This window comes from Phacochoerus africanus, chromosome 9 (assembly GCF_016906955.1).
Source record: "Phacochoerus africanus isolate WHEZ1 chromosome 9, ROS_Pafr_v1, whole genome shotgun sequence".
NCBI lineage: Eukaryota > Metazoa > Chordata > Mammalia > Artiodactyla > Suidae > Phacochoerus > Phacochoerus africanus.
In genome coordinates, this window is record NC_062552.1 from 109,739,132 (window position 1) to 109,758,440 (window position 19,309).

A 19,309-nucleotide genomic window follows, 5' to 3' on the forward strand; every position below is an offset into this window, starting at 1 on the left:
GCACCAAAATGGGAACTCCCATCAGCTCTCTTTAAAGAATCCATTGTCGTCACTGCCTCCTGGAAACCTTCCTTGGTTCTCGCCTACATTGGATATTGATACTCTCCTACCCAGATCACCTTTATTGCTGGTGTACTGATAGCTATCATCTGCTGACAATGTTGGCCAGTTACAACTCATAGTTATACCCTTCTCTGGACAATTTCCTTCAGCCAAATATTTATTGGAGTTCCCTGGTGGCCTAGTACATTAAGGATCCAGTGTTGTCACTGCTGTGGCATGGGTTCAATCCCTAGCCTGGGAACTTCCAAGTGCTACCAAAATAAGCAAACAAACAAACCCATTCCACATTTACTATTTAGAATTTTACCAAAAAGTGTGCTGATCCCTAGAGAATACAAAACATGAAGAGTGATTCTGTGTTGTAATTTGTGCACCAGAGTCTAGAGCTTTCTCCTAGGATCACACTGAAGCTGACCTCTAGCCAAAACCACATTATTTAGCTTCCCCTTTGTCCTACTCTGCTCCCTTTATTCTTTCCTCCTAATATCAGTCACTGATAGGACAGGGAGCAGGAACAAAAGAGGCCTGGGCTCACTGAGATCATTCCTTGGATGTGCACCTCTGCTATCAGGGCCAGTATCCTGAGTTTTCATAGCCTGCAGGACTCACCTGCTCTCACCCTTGGAGGGGACTGCATTTACAGATGGCTATGGCAGTCTTTATCCTTAACTACAGACTGGGCTGAAATAGCACCCGAGGAGGAAAAGGGGGAATATCAGGATGTGGTAAAGGTGAGGGGGAGGTACATGCAGCATACACACATTTTACAAAAGTTTGTTGCTGGTCTCCTGAAAGTTACTACCAGTCACAAAGAGCAGACATCACCATGAAGGATTTTAGTGTTTTTCTAAATATGAAGAGATGCAAGAATTGAGCACATAAAATCTTCTCCTAAAAATATCTGACTATCTGAAGGACTGTTCTTCCAGTTTTCCTGGAGCACAGAGTACCTCACTTCTGGTCTCTACCCTGAGCTCCACTCAGCGGGTGCTGCAGGTTTGTAGCTGCAGTGGCTCATGTTTAATTCCATGAGAAGGAGGATGGCAAGTGCCTCTCATATATCCCATACCCTTATCTCCAACTTCAACACACTTCTCCATATTTATAAAAATGATTTAATTGGGCTTATTTTAGGATACATGGAATACACCGTCTGAGCCTCTCTTGATGTATTAGTGAAAGCTGATTCTCAGCTTAACCTTCGACGTTGAGCTAATGCCTGCAACCTTAGCCTGAATTTGTACCATAAAACAAACTTCAGGTTACCTGTTCTTTCAGCTTTTTTCTTTGATAATGTAACTTTTCAGAAGGGTAAGAATTTCCCTGTAATAAGATACATTTGTGTTGAAAGCGTCTGCTGTATTTCTGTCTATAGACAGTAAATTTAAGAAGATGATCACGGGTCCTAGCCTTGCATCTATACAAAGAATGAAACACAGGGAGAAGGTAGAAAGTCTGCTTTTACTAATCATCATCATTCTGCAAAAATGTCAATACTCCCCTTATTTCTGTTCCATGTGGACTTTATCACAGCCTTCTGCCTTTCATTAAATGAGACCCCTGCTCTGTTGTCCTTATGCCCTAAAATGCATCAGCCTGGGTCAATGCTAAATTGTAATGGGGGCAGAGAAATAAAAGAAAGCCATCCCTGGATCTATTCCCCTTGAACTAGAGATTGAAACACATCTTGGTCAAAGCAGTAATTTTGGAAGATTACGAAAATTTGGAGGCAATATGTATTCTTTACTGTAAGATAAAGATTAATTGTAAGATAAATCTAGAAATTTGGAGTTTTCTTCTGATAAAATGTAAGGCAAAGCTTTCTGAGGTGTGCAACAAAAATAAGGAACTCCCAGACCTGCTGTATTTATAATGGAAATGAAACAGTTTAAAAAGAATGCATTCTGAAGCAAGGTGCAATGGGAGATTTCAGAAGAAAACATTTATGATTTGCTAAAAATTGAGTTATTAAACATCACCTAAAGTACATTTTCTCTCTCTCTCTCTTTTTTTTTTTTTTTTAAATCATTTGGTTTGGGACTTTATAAAAGGTGTAAGTGTAAGAAAAATTTTGGATGAGATTTCTCTGTAATTTCCACCAATACTAAGTATTCAGAGAACTTCACCTGTATTCCATGAGGTAGATAAAGCAATTCATTTTAAATCTAAGCTTTGAAAAAGAATACTTTCTTACTAAACTCTCTGAGCCTTGGTTTCCTCATGTATCGATGATACTCTAAAAACTATGTTAGGAGTATGAAATTGGAAAACATACGAAAGTTTCTGGCACAGAAATGGTAGGAACTCAACTGATTTCTATTTGTTCTATCATTCTTCTCTTTCTTCTTTCCCTTAAGAGAAAAATAAATGAAATAATTCCTAGATTATTAGTAAATGAATATGTGCAAGTTTTGCAACATTTTTATTTAAAAAAAATCAATTTGGACAATGTTTCTTTTTTACAACATAATTACTGAGGTAGATACATGCAAAGCTTTCCATGTGATACTAAATTTCAGTTTCTGTTATTTTGGGCAACAAAATCCTGGGGGTGAAGGTGACAGAGTGCTACAGATACCAGAAAATGGATAAATTATGAGGGCTTATGCTGTATGAAATCAGCCACAAAAAGACAAATACTGTAGGATTCCATTTATATGATGTCTCTAAAGTAGTCAAATCCATAGACAGAAGTAAGCAGTAGTTGCCACAGGTTGGGAATAGAGGGAATAAGGTGTTATTGTTTAATGGATATAAGATTGCATGCACTTTTGCAAGTTGAAAATTGTTCTAGCTGCTGATCACTTTCCTTCTACCTATTGATTCAGCGAATGATCAATAAGACCTTCATATTTCACTTCCCATAGACATTGCCTTTTTTTTTGTCATTTTGTCCTAATGCTTTTGGAGTTCTCCCTAAGAGAGGACACTTCTTACACCACACCTGTCTTCCTGATCCATAGTTTATTCCTGACTGCACATTAGAATTGGTAGGGATGGAGTAGGCACAGGGACCATATGGTAAAGAGGGAAACCTAGGGGACATTAGGAGACCACTGTAAGTTAATAATTGCTCCAGAAAGCCATCAGAACAAGGCAGGCTTGCTTGACTAGGGGAGGTGTGAAAATTGCCGCAGGTCGTTGGGCTGCAGATGGGGTGAAGCCAGCATGCAGATTCAGATCAAGGGCAGGAGTTCTGCTGATTTGAATTCACAATTTATTGGATACTAAGGAGGAACTACTGGTCAAAGAAAGAGGAAAAGCCTGGTCTTTTCTGATCCCAACTCCCCTTGGATGCCACCAGATCCTTGGGACAGAGCCTCCATACCTGCCTGCTTGCATCTCTTACAAGTGTCCTATGTTAATAAATCTATTTCTTGGAGTTCCCATCGTGGCTCAGTGGTTCACGAATCCAACTAGGAACCATGAAGTTGCAGGTTCCATCCCTGGCCTTGCTCAGTGGGATAAGGATCCGACGTTGCCGTGAGCTGTGGTGTAGGTTGCAGACGCTGCTCAGATCCTGCATTGCTGTGGCTCTGGAGTAGGCCGGTGGCTACAGCTCCGATTTGACCCCTAGCCTGGGAACCTCCATATGCCGCAGGAGCGCCAAGAAATGGCAAAAAGACAAATAAATAAATAAATAAATAAATAAATCTATTTCTTGCCTATCACTTTGTCTCTCACTGATTTCCTTCTGGGTGGAGGTATGAAGAACCGGAACCTCAGTAAGTCCAGACACTGGGTCAGTGATTCTAATTTACAACTGTGGGTTCAAGTCCCAATCTATGTTCTGGATAGGTTCAGGCCATTAGTGCTGTCAGTTGCAGAATCATAAGAGCTTTAAAATACCTCAGTCCTACCCAAGACCATTTGAATCAGAAATGTTAGGGTTAGGGCCATAACATTTTTATCTCTGAAGGTCTTATCAGGGGACTTCAATGCATGGTGTGGTTTGAGAACTATCATTATAAGCCTTTTTTAATTTGTTCTCCCATTCGGTCTCATCTCCCTTTGTCCCATTCCCTCCAGGTCTTGTTAAGAAAAAGGTAAATTAGTATTTTATTAATCCACTCTTAAATATTAATAATTGATATTACATAAAAGCATAATTCATTCCTGAAAAGGGATAGATATAAACATTTGTATTAAGCAAATTATGATGGCAATTGGTGGTAATGCTTGTATCAGAAAAATGTGATAGCCAGTCTTTGACCAAGTGGAGTTTTTTGTTCCTTATCACAAATACAGTAGAGCTGATTATCTACCCCATCTATAAACAGGCCTACCCTAAGATATATATGTCAAACATGTCAGGTTTTTATTATTCCCTCTGAAAAAAAAATGATTAAAAATTGAAATGTGTATGCAACAGCCTTTTCCAAATCACAGTCAGACCCCTTGGTCAAATAAATTAAGGATAGCCTGCTAAATAGATTCTACTACCAAATCCAAAGTTTGGGGGGGTGGTCCCCACACCAAAATCAATTCTTAGGATAACAACTGAAACCAAGCAGAGCCTTCTGGAGCTCCTGGGCACAAAAGCCCATTGCTTTTTGGAAACAGGCCTCATTCAGCCTCCGAGACCTGCCCTGAATTCCAAAGAGCAGGCTCAAATAGTTGCTAATCAGGGAAGGGAGGGGATGCAGAGACCAGGGAGGAACAATCAAGAGACAATAGTGCAGCCTTGGGGCAGGGTCCTGGTTCCTCCTCGAGGAATATGGATAATTATATCTTTTGAGTTCTGCCACCTAAAACCTCCAACAAATGGAAGATGTTAATTAAGCACTCACCATCTTTGAAAAACAATGAAAGCTGGTATGGACCCTTATCCTTATCTGTGGCCCTATTTTTCACTCCCAAACTATAAAACCACCCCCTAACCTCTCCCAAAGGGCAGTCAGTCTTCAAGGCATCAGCCTTCTGTGACCCCCTTTGCCTGGCAAAGCAAAAAAGCTATCATTTTCTCCTTCACCCACAACTCTGTCTTCGAGTTTCTATTTGCACCGGTGGACAGAGGCTGAGTTTTGGCAACATAACTGAACATCCAATAACTCAACTGAATTCTAACAATATACATCAGGAGATAGCATGAGGTAAGAGTTCAGTCCTACAAGACTGCCTTCCCTGGATCCCTTTAGCAGCTTGTCTTAAGCCCAGGTTGTTACCTGTATTTCTGACTGACTGGCTATAAATCAGAGGTTCAGAGGACTCCCTCTTCAGATTTGATTAATTTACCGAAGGCTCACAGAAACGTTTTACTTACTAGATCACTGATTTACTACAAAAGGTATATAACACAGGAACAGTCAGATCGAAGAGACACATAGGGCAAAGTATGGGGAAAGAGCCTGGTGCTTCCATGCCCTCTGGGAGGGTGCCATTCTCCCCAGATCTCCACGTGTTTACCAGCCTGGATTCTCTGTCCATTTGGGTTTTTTATGGCAGCTTCCTTACATAGGCATGATTGAATATATGATTATCCATTGGCAACTGATTCAACCTTCAGCCCTTCTCCCCTCCCTAGAGGCCAGGTGTAAGACTAAATGTTCCAACTCACTAATCAAGTGGTTGATTCTCCTGGCAACCAGACCCCATCCTTAGGTGTGGTCCAAAAGCTATCACATTAGCATAACAAAAGGTACCTTTAGGTCTTTCATTACTTTGGAAATTGCAAAGGTTTTAGAAGCTCTGTGCCTGGAGTTCCCGATGTGGTGCAGTGGTTAACGAATCTGACCAGGAAACAGAGGTTGCAGGTTTGATCCCTGGCTTTGCTCAGTGGGTTAAGGATCTGGCATTGCCGTGAGCTGTGGGTGTAGGTTGCAGACATGGCTCAGATCCCGCGTTGCTGTGGCCCTGGCATAGGCTGGCAGCTACAGCTCCGATTAGACCCCTAGCCTGGGAATCTCCATATGTCCTGGGAGCATCCCAAGAAATGGCAAAAAAGAAAAAAAAAAAAAAGCACACAGCAACAACAACAAAAAAGAAGCTCTGTGCCAGAGACAGGGATGAAGGCCAAATATATATTTTTTTTTATAAATCACAACATCACACCTGCCTCCTATAAGCCTTTCCTGGAAATTACCATTTTTTTAGCTTATAAAAAGATCCACAAAAATCCCAAAACCAAACAAACACACACTTTTTATATAATTACTTAGCACTGCTACAATTTATTTCTCCAATCTAACCTTACATTAAAGTACAATTGCCTTTGGAATGGATAAGCAATGAGATCCTGCTGTATAGCACCAGGAACTATATCTAGTCACTTATGATGGATCATGATGGAGGATAATGTGAGAAAAAGAATGTATATATGTATGTGTGACTAGGTCTCTTTGCTGTACAGTAGAAAATTGACAGAACACTATAAACCAACTATAATTGAAAAAATAAAAATCTTTAAATAAAAAAAAAAATGAAGTATATCTGGGTCTTAGCGTTCAGCAGACTACCATTCGTTTGGGCAGGGAAATGTCATTAGACAGAGTTATGGCTGAATTATTTCCCCAAAATACTCATATATTGAGATCCTAACTCCCAGTATCTCAGAATGTAATTGTATTTGGACACAGGGTCTTTCAAGTGGTAATTAAGGTCTAATGAGGTTATTAGCATGGCCTCTAATCCAATATAATTGACATCTTTAAAAGAAGACACAGACAAGACCATGTGAAGACAAAAGATGACAGCCCTCCATAAGACTAGAAGAAAACCCCAAGATGAAATCAACCCTGCCAATACCTTGATTTCTTTTGGAGTTCTAGCTTCCAGAAAGGTGAGAAATGAATTTCTGTTGTTTAAGCCACTCAATCTATAACACTTTGTCATAGCAACCCTAGCAAACTAATATGCAAAAGAAAGTCATATGTTGCATGTTTTCAGGCATTAGTTACTTTTTTTTTTTTTCGGTCTTTGTTTTTTTTAGGGCCACACCTAGGCATGTGGAGGTTCCCAGGCTAGGAGTTGAATCAGAGCTGTAGCCACTGGCCTAGGCCATAGCCACAAGCAATGCCAGATCCGAGCCGGGTCTGCAACCTACACCTCAGTCACAGCAATACCAGCTCCTTAAGCCGAGGATTGAACCTGCAACCTATGGTTCCTAGTCGGATTCGTTTCCACTGCGCCATGACAGGAACTCCCCATTAGTTACTTTTAATGAAGACGTGCATTAAGAGAATTTGGACAGAGTTAGTGATACTTATTATCAACAATTATAATATTAATACCACTATATATTTCCAATGTTCTACAGCCTGTGAAACATGGCATTCTTTATTTTCCCCAATAACCTGCTAAAGGCAGGGGAGAAAGTTTATTTTGTCCATCTTATAAATGAGGTAAAAAGTCTCATACAAGGTGAGGGATTTAAACGAGGTCACATGTCCAGAGAATGCTGTTGACAGGACCAGACCCCAGGCTTTCTGATTCCACATTCAGTGCTAAATCACAAAACAAAGTCATTATTATAGAACTATCTCTCCACAACCAAGAGACCCAATTAACAGGCCACTTGCTCACTTAAAAATCACCCTGGTAAGAATAATTAACAGGCTTCCCATCTGTGGATTTTTTTTTTTTTTTCTGGAAGCCATGCATTTCTAAAGAAAATTTTGATTAATCATTTTTAATTTAGATAAGAAATACTCTGCAGTTGGGCCGCTTGCTTAATATACAACAGGGTTCTTTGTGATGCGTTTGTAAATACTTCTTGGAAGACTAGAAAATACTCTGCCCAGTAAATGGGTGAAGCTGTGAAATGAGGGATATGAAATAACCAAGACTATGTAACATGAAGCCCTAAAACAGAATGGAGAAGATATACATTAAGTACATAAAGAATGAAAGAGGTGCAGGATTTGGAAAAAAATATGTATTACTCTATAATAATATTTTATCCTACCTGATACATTAGGAATTTGAACCTACTGAATTCAGCATATAAGACTTGAAAATAACAAATTAGGACATATTTTTAGTTAAATAAAACAAAACCCAGAGGCTTCATTCCAATAAGAAGGCATTTGCACAATATGATTTTCACTACAACATCAATTTACCCTCATGATCAATGCTAACTGTCACTCTGATCTGTCCTATGTAAACTAGACAGATGAACAGTAATACAAATACCCACGTTTACAATGACGGACTGATGAATGAGTCATACAACTTAATACTATCTAAGTCTTAAAATATTTCAATTTCTGATACAGTTTTGAGTCATGATGTTACACATGTTAGCTAACCAACATATGTAAACTGTAAATAAATAATGTCCCCTTTTTTTCCTTCATCTTTGTTAGTTTGTAGGAGAATAAATTAACAGGATGGTCTTCATTTGATTTTTTCCTTATTTACAAGGATTAACATTTCCATGTTTTGAGAAAATGCAGAAGGAAACAAAAACAGCAATAATGGTTATAAATAACCCTAAATACACCATCTATCTTCGAACTAAAGATTTTTGTTCAGGTGAATTTAAGCTATTCCTTCAGTTTTATCATAATAAATCACCATCATTATCTACTCACTCAGCTGCATTCTAATCATGACAGGATGAGGTGTCAGCAACTACATAAATATGAATATTCTACTCATAATCAAAATTGCAACATAATGACTAACATCATGCCTAAAGGTAAAAAGCAAGACTTCCAGAAAAAGATCCATGAAGGGATTTGATTTAGCATGTTTTAACTAGAAAGCAGAGGTTATTTTTGAAAAGATCAGCCTTAATCATGTTAAAGTATTTGCAATCAGCATTAGACTATTTTCACAGGCCCCAGATTGAGTATCTTGCAATGCTGAGCTCAAAAAAACACTTGTTTTAATCATCACAAAACCAGTCAACTTTCATTTTAATTCAGAGAACTATTTCACAGTATTGGTAATTTTTAATGAACTATTTCAAAGAATGGGCTTATGAAAATAAATGGCATTCCCTTTTCTTCTGATTGTGTCAACTTAAATGACAAATGTGAGAAACCACTGCATAATTTTTTTTAAATTTTCCATATATTAGTGGTAAGTGTTTTCACTGTAAGGCTTAACAATTAACATGTTCACCATAATTTCGTTCACAACAAATGTGGAACACTCTAACCCTCGACAAAAGAGCAACTAATAAATATATCATAGAATATATCATGTGATAAGAGTGCATCAATTTACTAAGTATTAACTAACAAATTCTGGGGATATGTTTACAATAAAATGCAACAAGAAAAATGCAGGAAACCATTAGATGGAATCGAGTGTATATAGAAAATACACTGAAAATACATAATAATATTTTCAGTGGTGTGTCTTTGTAAGGATTAGAGGGATTTTGTTATCTCCAGAAATATTTCTACAGTTTTCAAACTTTTTACACTGGCCATAAAATATTTATATGATCAAAAAATGTGACTTTCATGAGTTCCCATCATGGATTAGTGGGTTTTATACTTGACTAGCATCCTCGAGAATGTGGGTTCAATCCCTGGCCTCGTGCAGTGGGTTAAGGATCCAGCACTGCCATGAGCTGTGGTGTAGGTTGCAAACGCAGCTCAGATCCTGCACTGCTATGGCTGTGGTTTTGACTGGCAGCTGCAGATCCAATTTGACCCCTAGCCTGGAAACTTCCATATGCCACAACTGTGGCCCTAAAAAAAAGTGACTTTTTTTATTGCTGGCTTTTCTATGTATTTTTGGAAATGCCCCCCCCCCCCTTTGTTGTTTTTTAGGGCTGCGTTCACAGCATATAGAGGTTCCCAGGCTAGGGGTTGAATTCGAGCTGTAGCCGCTGGCCTATGCCACAGCCACAGCAACACCAGATCCAAGCCTCGTCTGTGACTTACCACAGCTCATGGAAAGCCAGATCCTTAACCCACTAAGCAAGGCTAGGGATCGAACCTGCATCCTCATGGATGCCAGTCAGATTTGTTTCTGCTGAGCCACGAATGGAACCCTGAAAATGGCCCATTTAAATCACTGAAGCACCACAATGTCAAGTACACCATGTACTCCTCTGTGCCCTGACAAAATTCCACTTCCTTAGAAAACAACGTGCTTCACCCCACTTTCAGACTCTTCATTTTTCTTTATTTCATAAGCAAAGCACAAATGTAGGAAGTAGAAGACTTATCAGAGCACAAACAGCATCAATGGCTTTATTCTTTTCTCCTGTAGTGTCCTGTTTTCATGGATTCTTACTAATGGAATGACATCTTTTGACAGTATTCTAACAAGAGGAAGATGATGGCCATGAAGCATGAGAATCAGCCAGGCATAGTAAGAGCTTGCTATACTGAAAGGCAATGCCAAAGAGCAAACTGGGCTTGAACCTTATCCAGGAAATTACTCAGCTAGCATGTTATTTAACCTTTGTAAGCCTGATTTCTTTGCATAATATTGGGAAAATATCATCTATATCCCATGCACTATTTCAGACCTATCACCACATACCCAACACTGAGCAGCTTCATTTCCCATACAGGAGCAAGCAGCCCCAGGAGTGCAATGCTATTATTTTGCAATGGAGAAATATAAGGCTGATTTCTTGCCTTTTTACTGCAATGTAAAGATGAAAATAGTTACTAAATATTAATGAAATCTGACTTTCTGACTTCCTCTGCTTAATTTTGTCTCTAAAAAATAAACATAATTATTCAACTCTTTTACCAAATGTTATCAGCCTTCTCTCCATGTTTGATGACTAACTCTGTCCCAAATCTATGACTGTGAGTAAATGATTCCAAAACCATTAATTCAATGAAGCTAAACAGTAATCAATGAAGAAAAAAAGATAAAAATGCAAAAGCATTCCAAGTGAGATTTGACAAAAATGACTGTATCTACAAATCCAACTATAATCCAACTTCTTTAATTAGTTACCAAGGAAATGTACTGAGAAAAATTATTTAAAAAGCAAATTAACTGGCATCTCATAGAATAAATTATTTGACTGGCAGAAATTTAAAAGTCACATAAAAGCTCTGAGTCTACATTTCGACTCCCCACATACTGCATATAAGACACTTTTTCAATTACATGTTAGATCAACTAATTTACTCCTTAGCAAACAGGCTACTAGGGCTAGATTAGAAAGAGGTATAGAGATGGAATTTGAAATTATTTGCATTGAACCATCTATCACAAGACTGCAAGTGAGCAAAGCAGGAGGTTATAGGAAATTATCTATGTTCACATGCAAACTGTAAAAATAATCAGTAATATCATCTTATTTAAGCCTGTGATCTTTTAGTATGTATCTAATAAGTGCCAGGAATTTTCACATCTGTGACATTTAATACTCATAAACATCTTACAAGATAAATAATTGTATTTAAAATATAAGAAAACTCGGAGTTCCTGTTGTGGCTGAGCAGTTAACGAACCTTACGAGTATCCATGAGGACACAGGTTTGATCCCCGGCCTCACTCAGTGCTTTAAGGATCCGGTGTTGCCCTGAGCTGTGGCATAAGTCACAGATGTGGCTCAGATCCCACGTTGCTGTGGCTGTGACATAAGCCAGCAATTGTAGCTCCAGCTGTGATTGGACCCCTAGCCTGGGAACCTCCATATGCCTCAGGTGCAACCCTAAAAAGACAAAATATACACACACACACACACATATATATAAAACTGAGGCTCAAAATGGTAATGGGGTAACATAGAATTTTGTAGTAGAGAGGAGGGAATACCGCATTTAATAGAAAGCGAGATTAAAACACATACTTTGTGTTGAGGGCAATGGAGATGATCAGAAGAAACAAGCATCATCCTTTTAAAATTAGATTTCCAATGCAATTGCATGTATTCTGCCATGCTTCATCTTGCTAGAAAATAACAATAATAGTATGGGCTAGGGAGATGGTAAAGAGTCACATGAGGTAATTTATATGATAGCTCCTATCATATAATTTATAACAGATATAGAATTTGAAAATGATCCAGCTTGAATTCTTCAAATTCATTCTTGATTTTAAAAGCCAAAACGAAAAATTGTTGTTGTTTTGTTTTTTTTTGTCTTTTTGCTATTTCTTTGGGCCACACCCACGGTATATGGAGGTTCCCAGGCTAGGGGTCGAATCGGAGCTGTAGCCACTGGCCTACACCAGAGCCACAGCAATGCGGGATCCGAGCCGCATCTGCAACCTACACCACAGCTCACGGCAATGCCGGATCGTTAACCCACTGAGCAAGGGCAGGGACCGAACTCGCAACCTCATGGTTCCTAGTCGGATCCGTTAACCACTGTGCCACGACGGGAACTCTCCAAAACCAAAAATTGTAAATGGAGGTATTGACATAAGACTCTGAAAATGGACCACATCTACTGACCTTAGGAGATGATATATAGACAAGAGCAAAATCTTAAAAATATTTCCTAGCAGGTACCATGATGTATCTAAGAATATAATTAGCCACTGTAGCATGGTTATCTCATGCCAATTTTATTCTTATTCTGATCTAAAGTGTAAAGTTTATATGACATTCTTGTGTAACCCTCTACCTTTACAAAAACGGTTCATTATTATATGTGGTTTAAACCTAAAACAATATTTCTTAAATATTTTGTAGGAAACCATATTTATTCATTTAGTTTCATTATATTTAGTTCATTATGACTTCACTGATTTTGTTACATACAATAAACTCAACAAGCCTAAAATCTGGTGGTAACCACCTATTCTTCTCATGTACCTATTATTGTATAAGTTTTAAAAATTATGATGGCAATGATGTTTTCATACGCTACCACCAATTTCTGACTTTCTCCTTGATAGTAGCTACCACCTTATGCAGTGGGTGTTCAGGAAGTATGGATTGACTAAGAATTACCTCAAAATCTGAGTTCATGATCTGAAAGAAACAAATAAGTGGTAAACAACAAAGAACTTAAATTCCATTTTATTAGTAACCTATAAAACTCATGCATATATGTGGGGGTTTATCTCAATTACCCTGATAATTTTCTTCACATTAGCATTACGATTGGATGTGTTTTCAGAAATCCAACTATCCCTACAGAAGGAATCTGATTGCTTGAAACTTTACTAAATATGGTATTCTGAGTCAGGAATTTATCAAATAGCTGCATTTCCCTCATAATGTTTGGGGAGATTTGGAAAACATGTCACTATCTCCATCTTTCAAAGAAAGACATTGCCTTTGTCTTTAATGACCAAAGCATTTACTTTTTTTGGAAATGTTTTCACCCAAAGAAAAAGGTTTTCATTTAGAAATGTAAACATTTTTGCTGTTAGAGTGGTACCAAATAAAAGATTACCTGATTGCTTTAAATGAGCCATTTAGAAATCCTTGCCAATGTAGACACAGTCAATCAGTATTCCATAATGTGTCAAAGCATTCCACCTTCATTGGCGCTTTGTAAATCACACCGGGGATTTGAGTAAATTAGGTCTACTTTTTTACTAGAAACCAGATGTTGCACCTCCACTGAGTTTTACTCGCGAAAACAATGCATTATTAAGTGACTATGAGCCATGCAATTAGGAGGAAATATTGCACCTGGCTGTCAAAATGTATGCCAAGTTTCAACCTGCAGCAATAGAAAGTCTTCAAGTCAACACTCAATCCCCCAGTAACTGGAATTTGGAATGACACAGGATGATTACCAAATTTTCTAAATTCCAAGGATGTGTGACAGACCACAGAGTTAGGTCAAAAGCACCCCTAGTAGAATTAGGAAATAGATTGAAGCACGTAACATGAAACAAGATGTACGCATGCCTCTGTGTGGGGGTGGTGGGAGGAAGGGGGCAAAACGCCATATTAATAAAGACATATCAATAAAGACTAACTGAGCCAATGTAGCCAGATTCTAAGGGAAAAGTGATCAAGCAATGTAGAATAAAAAAGATAGAGAAAGAAAAGAAGGATGGTTAAACAGAAGAAAGAATGAAGAAAAACAAAGACAAGAAAGGAGGAGGAAAGGAAGGGAAAAAAGCATGGAGAGAGGGAGCAAAGAAACGAGGGAAGGAAGAAAGAAAAGAAGCAGGGAAAAACGAAGGAAAGAAACATTTTGAAGCTGGAAATACATTTATCAACTCTAATGCATGTCCAAGAGTTCTTATATTGTGGCTATAAATAATTGCACTTTTCTCAACCACAGGATTCCAAACTACTAAGAGATTTTTCCCTTTAAGATTATCCCAGTTTTTCTGGGTAGCCCCAAAAGAGTGTCTCACATGAGCCAAACACTTGTCCATGGCAGTCACCACACAGCTTTTGCCCTGTTCCTCTCCTCTTAATTTTATGTCTACTTGTCCCCTGCTATTCCTGTGAAGCCAAATGTTGGAGACTTTCTGTCACTGACCACTATATGACCTCCATTTTTCCCTAAGGATGCTAATCCATGTTGCATACTTCTTCCAGGTATTTCAAAGTATTCCAAGACACCTAGAAATACAAGGTATTGATGGTTTATATGGAAGAATAGGATAATGACCTCATCTATAACTAGGTTTTATATTTCATGGGACTCTGGCCACAAGCACAGATGATTGTTAGTCTAGGATGGTTAAATCAGCCTCTGATCCTTTTGCTCTGCCATAGGAACTCAAACCCAACCCAAAGAGCTGGCCATAAAACACAAATTTCTCACATCTTACTCAGTGTTCCTCTTCAGTTTTGTCTTCCAAACCCAAACCCTTTCCTTTTCCAAATTTGAAAAGAAACATGTCCTTACATGCCAGTGGATGTTTAGAGATACAGAAGAAAAGATGCTCGCATGCCCACAAGTTTGTACTAATACCCTCCTGAATCAGGTAACTCCTTACATGCCTATTTAAATCTAAATATGCATGTATGTATATAATGTGCATCCAACTCCCACTCCTTACCTTATAATTTCAGCTATACATGAAGCCTTCTTCCAAACTTCCTATATCATAAAATTTACAATTGCTCTGAAACATCCTCATTGCATTTTAAGGAAGGAAGAAAAAAGACATTTCTGACAAAAGTCATTTTTAACAAAGGAAAGGCATTGACAATAAACATTTGAGAAATATTTTTATGTGATAGCTTTACTGAGTTCACCAATTGCTTTGGTGGAGGTACCATCTATGGCTGAATAAAACAATTTCCTAAATGCATAATAGTTTAAAAATAAACCTGCATTATTGTAGTCTTTGTGTGGTTTAGGAATTCAGAGGCAGTTTTGCTGAGTGGTTATGGCTTAGGTTCTTTCGAAAAATTGTAGTCAAGATGTTGGGCAGGGATGCAGTCATCTAAAGGCTTGACTGGTTCATTTACATGACTGCTGGCAAAAAGCTTCCTTTTTTGCCACACGTACTTGCCACAGGACTGCTCCTCGGCTTCCCCTCAACATGGCACTGGCTTCTCCAAGAGGGATCTTGCCAAGAGAGAGCAAGAAGGAAATCGCAATGCCTTTTATGACCTTGTCTCAGAAGTCCCCCGACATCACCCCTGCCACATCTTCTTGATTGGATGTTAGTTACCAAGTCCAGCCCATATTTTAAAACAGGAGAATTAGGCTACACCTCTTGAGAAGAGAAGTATCAAGAACTTTGGTATATATTTAAAATCACCATGAGAGGAATATGTAAACTACTTGATGAAGGCTCAGAAAAAAACATGGCCAAGGTTGGATGAATCCAGGTTCCCATAACTGGAGATTCAGTCTAAGATACTACGTTTTAAGAGAGAAAACTATTTTCATGTAAAACAGTATTTGACTATTACCTATGTTTTACATGTGTTTAGATTTTAGCCCACTTTAAGGTCTTCATATAACTGAATAGAGACAGACTTCATTCTCAATCCTTTGGTCCTTTTCGTGGTTCTTAGTATATCCACAACTACTTTTCTAGTAAATGATGAGAAATTCTCTTGCTCCAATGACAGTGCCTATATTGGCAGATGTCACATTTGGAGTGGCCTAAACAAACTCCTTATAGGAGGCATGAGAATGGCATGCGTGATTTTCTGATTGGGAAGCCATAATGCTAAAGACTGAATGAACCATATTGACATTGGCAAGACCAAGTACCCACACAGCCTAGAAGAATGTGAGATGACAAGTGAATATGGATCACTGTAATAAATTATATTATGATAAAAACATACCGCAGCATTACATCTTAGGGATCCTTCAATGTAACTGCAGCAACAACAAAAAAGCTATTTCATGTTTTCTTCCCTGAGATTAGCAGTTTAATGTGTAGGTGGCAGGATAGATAATAGACATCTGGGTTAGCAGAAGTGAGCATCAGCAGTGGCAGCATGGGCAGCAAATTTCTATAATATTAGCAATTCAAATTCAAGTATCAGATTAGTGTGGAATTGGAATCGTTCATTGGAATATGCTTGGAGGCCAAAACTTTTCTCAGCAAAACTTTCAATGATTTTTAAGCAAAATAATATGGTGTTTGTCAGTGTGTGTATCAAAATATGCCACCCAACGATATTAAAATGATTTGATGTTCAGCCATAACTTTACTATAATTTACAATATCAAAATTCATTTGAGTTATGGATCAAATAGAGCATTCTAAAATTGCAGTCCCACTGCTGTCATTCCAACTTTATACGCTCATGGCAAATCCTGTGATGTCAGAATTTAAGAGAAACCCTGGCTTTCATCTACTCTAATTCAACTTCCAAACTATTTAAATTGTGATTTGTTTTCAATTTGTCATTCAGCTATCACCTGTGAGATACATAACAATGATTCATTATCAAATTAAACTATATCAAAGTAAAGTCTAGTCTTTCTTCTTCTGCCAAGGAAGCAATGCATAGAGTTTGTAGAAACAGCCACTGTAAAATAACTTCTCTGTGCTTGAATTTAATATTTATAACTTAAAAACGCTAGCTGAACTTATGAGACATGGTTATAATAGGATCAGTTTTTATTTTTCTATACCACCTCAGTAGGTTAGCTTTTGCTATATAACAAATTACACTCAAATCTGGTGAATTAAAGCTACCACCATGTTTGATTCACAATTCTTTGGGTAGGCTGGATGATTCTTCCTGACTGAGGCAGCTCAGCTGATAGAAGATGACCATGATCATGTGTCTGTGGTTATTTGAAAGGGCAACCAAAGGATGGATAATATAGGAGAGGTGTCACACCTACACAACTGGCAACTGATTGATAGCCAGTCATTTGGGACAATAGGAAGGACTGGGCCAGATGCTTCTCATCTAGCCTAGAATAACTTAGGCTTTTTCACATTGTGGTCTTAGGGTTTCCCAGAGCAACAAGAGAAGGTCAGCTCCTTTGCTGGAATTATGTTTGCCAATGATTCACTGGGCAAAGCATGTGACATGGCTGACCCAGATGCAAAGGGAGGAAAAAGAGCATCCACTTATTGACAGGAGGATCCATCACATCACAATGCCAGGTGATGAAAGGAATGAACGTGCAACAACTTTTACAGTTTACAATCCTCCTCTTGTCTCAAGCTTTGTAAGACAGTAGGGGTCCAGTAGAGTCCACAGCATGGGCACAAGTAGTGTGCAACAGTGAAACAACCATGGCTTTGGAGTCAGAAGAATGATCTGATTGTTTATCAAGGTTAAATTCATTAATCCCTTCACACTGTATGCACTTATTAAACAGATTATTCCAATATATTGAATAATCACTGATTCATCAAATGTTTACTGATTGTCTCTTATGTCCCAGGTGTCATTCTGAGCACTAAAAGTGTTGGAAGAGGACAAGATAGCAATAAAGGAAAAAATGTAGACCAACACACACACACAGAGAGAGTAGAACATTTTAAAAATTAGGAAGAAGATGAAGAAATGAAAGTTACTTTGGCATAGATGGTCAGGGAAAGCCTCTTTGAGATGGCATTTCATTGGGACACCTGACCACAAGAAGAGGAGGATGGAGATCCTGGCATAGGAGGCAGAGGCACAATCTCAGGACAAAGATGAGCTTGATATGTTCAAAGAATAAAAGTGCCCTGTCAGAGCTGGATGAGCAGGGTAGAATGGACCAGGAAAAGAGGCAAGGAATGGGTCATGTCCAGGTCCTGAATCCTGGAATTAGGAGTTTATGCGCATTTTCAGTTGCTAAAGGGAATAGTCTATAAATGAGGGGATGACATGGCCCCAGGGAGCTTTGTCCCTTTGGGCTTTTGCTCCATGAAAAGGGCGGAGCTATAGCAGGAGCAGCATGGGATCCACTACAGCACAGAGTCCAAGAAAGTGAAGATTATTACTCAGCCTGAGAGTGGAATCCCTACCTACAAGGACTTCATATGGCAACTGAGGGAACAGTATTTTAAACACAGGGTAGAAAATGCTTCTTAAGCAATATTCATATATTATTTGCCCTTCCTACCCAGGAAAGGATAACCCATGGGCTATAAAAAGATTTTAAGAGTATATACTTCACAGCGATAGTTAAGGAAGTGATGACCCACAGAAACACACAATATATGTTATGTCCCTCCTTTTAAAAATAATCAATAAAAATACACATATGGTACACTGTCAAGCCCAATGGGAATCACAAAAGAAGGTTTTACAAAATGTAGTCATTGCCTCCACTCCCCAATCCACTCCCTCTTAAACACTGAATTTTTACCACCAGGTCCACCATTCTCTAACTCTCTGTGTCTCTTGAATCCACACCTCACTATCAGAAACACAAATGTCAGCTTAATCTCTTTATGTTACACAAGTGTCCAACGTTTCAATCACACTTGCCAACATTAGTGTGAAGTATCTACTTATGATTACATTTGTATGATAGGGATTCAATCCCCCTTTGATTATCTACTACGGCAGTAGTGTGATTGAAAAACTACATGCCAAGAAAAATTATCTAATTTATGGTGCATGTTCAAAGGGTAAAAGAAATGTATAATTCCACAAGGAAGATGAGTATACATATACAAAATAGTAAGGATTAAAATTTTAATTTATCTTGGGTAGTCATTTTCTTTGTATTTTAAAAAATCAAGCATATTATTAATTTTAATTCAGGTTTGCTTGTTTTCAAAAAATTAAAAACACTGTGTTTATATTCCTGTTAATTTCAATGATGAATAAAGATCAATAAATTTGGGGAAGAAGTATTTTATACTCCTGGGTAGACAACAAATATTCTCTGAACCAAAACTGTTTGTGAAAAAAATGTTAAGAATATTTTTGTCCTCTTTTTACAATCTCCCATTCTCTCTGTTGCCCTTCCCATAGCATTGCTTCTCACTCTCCTCCCTGCAAGAACGCACAAACACACATGATACA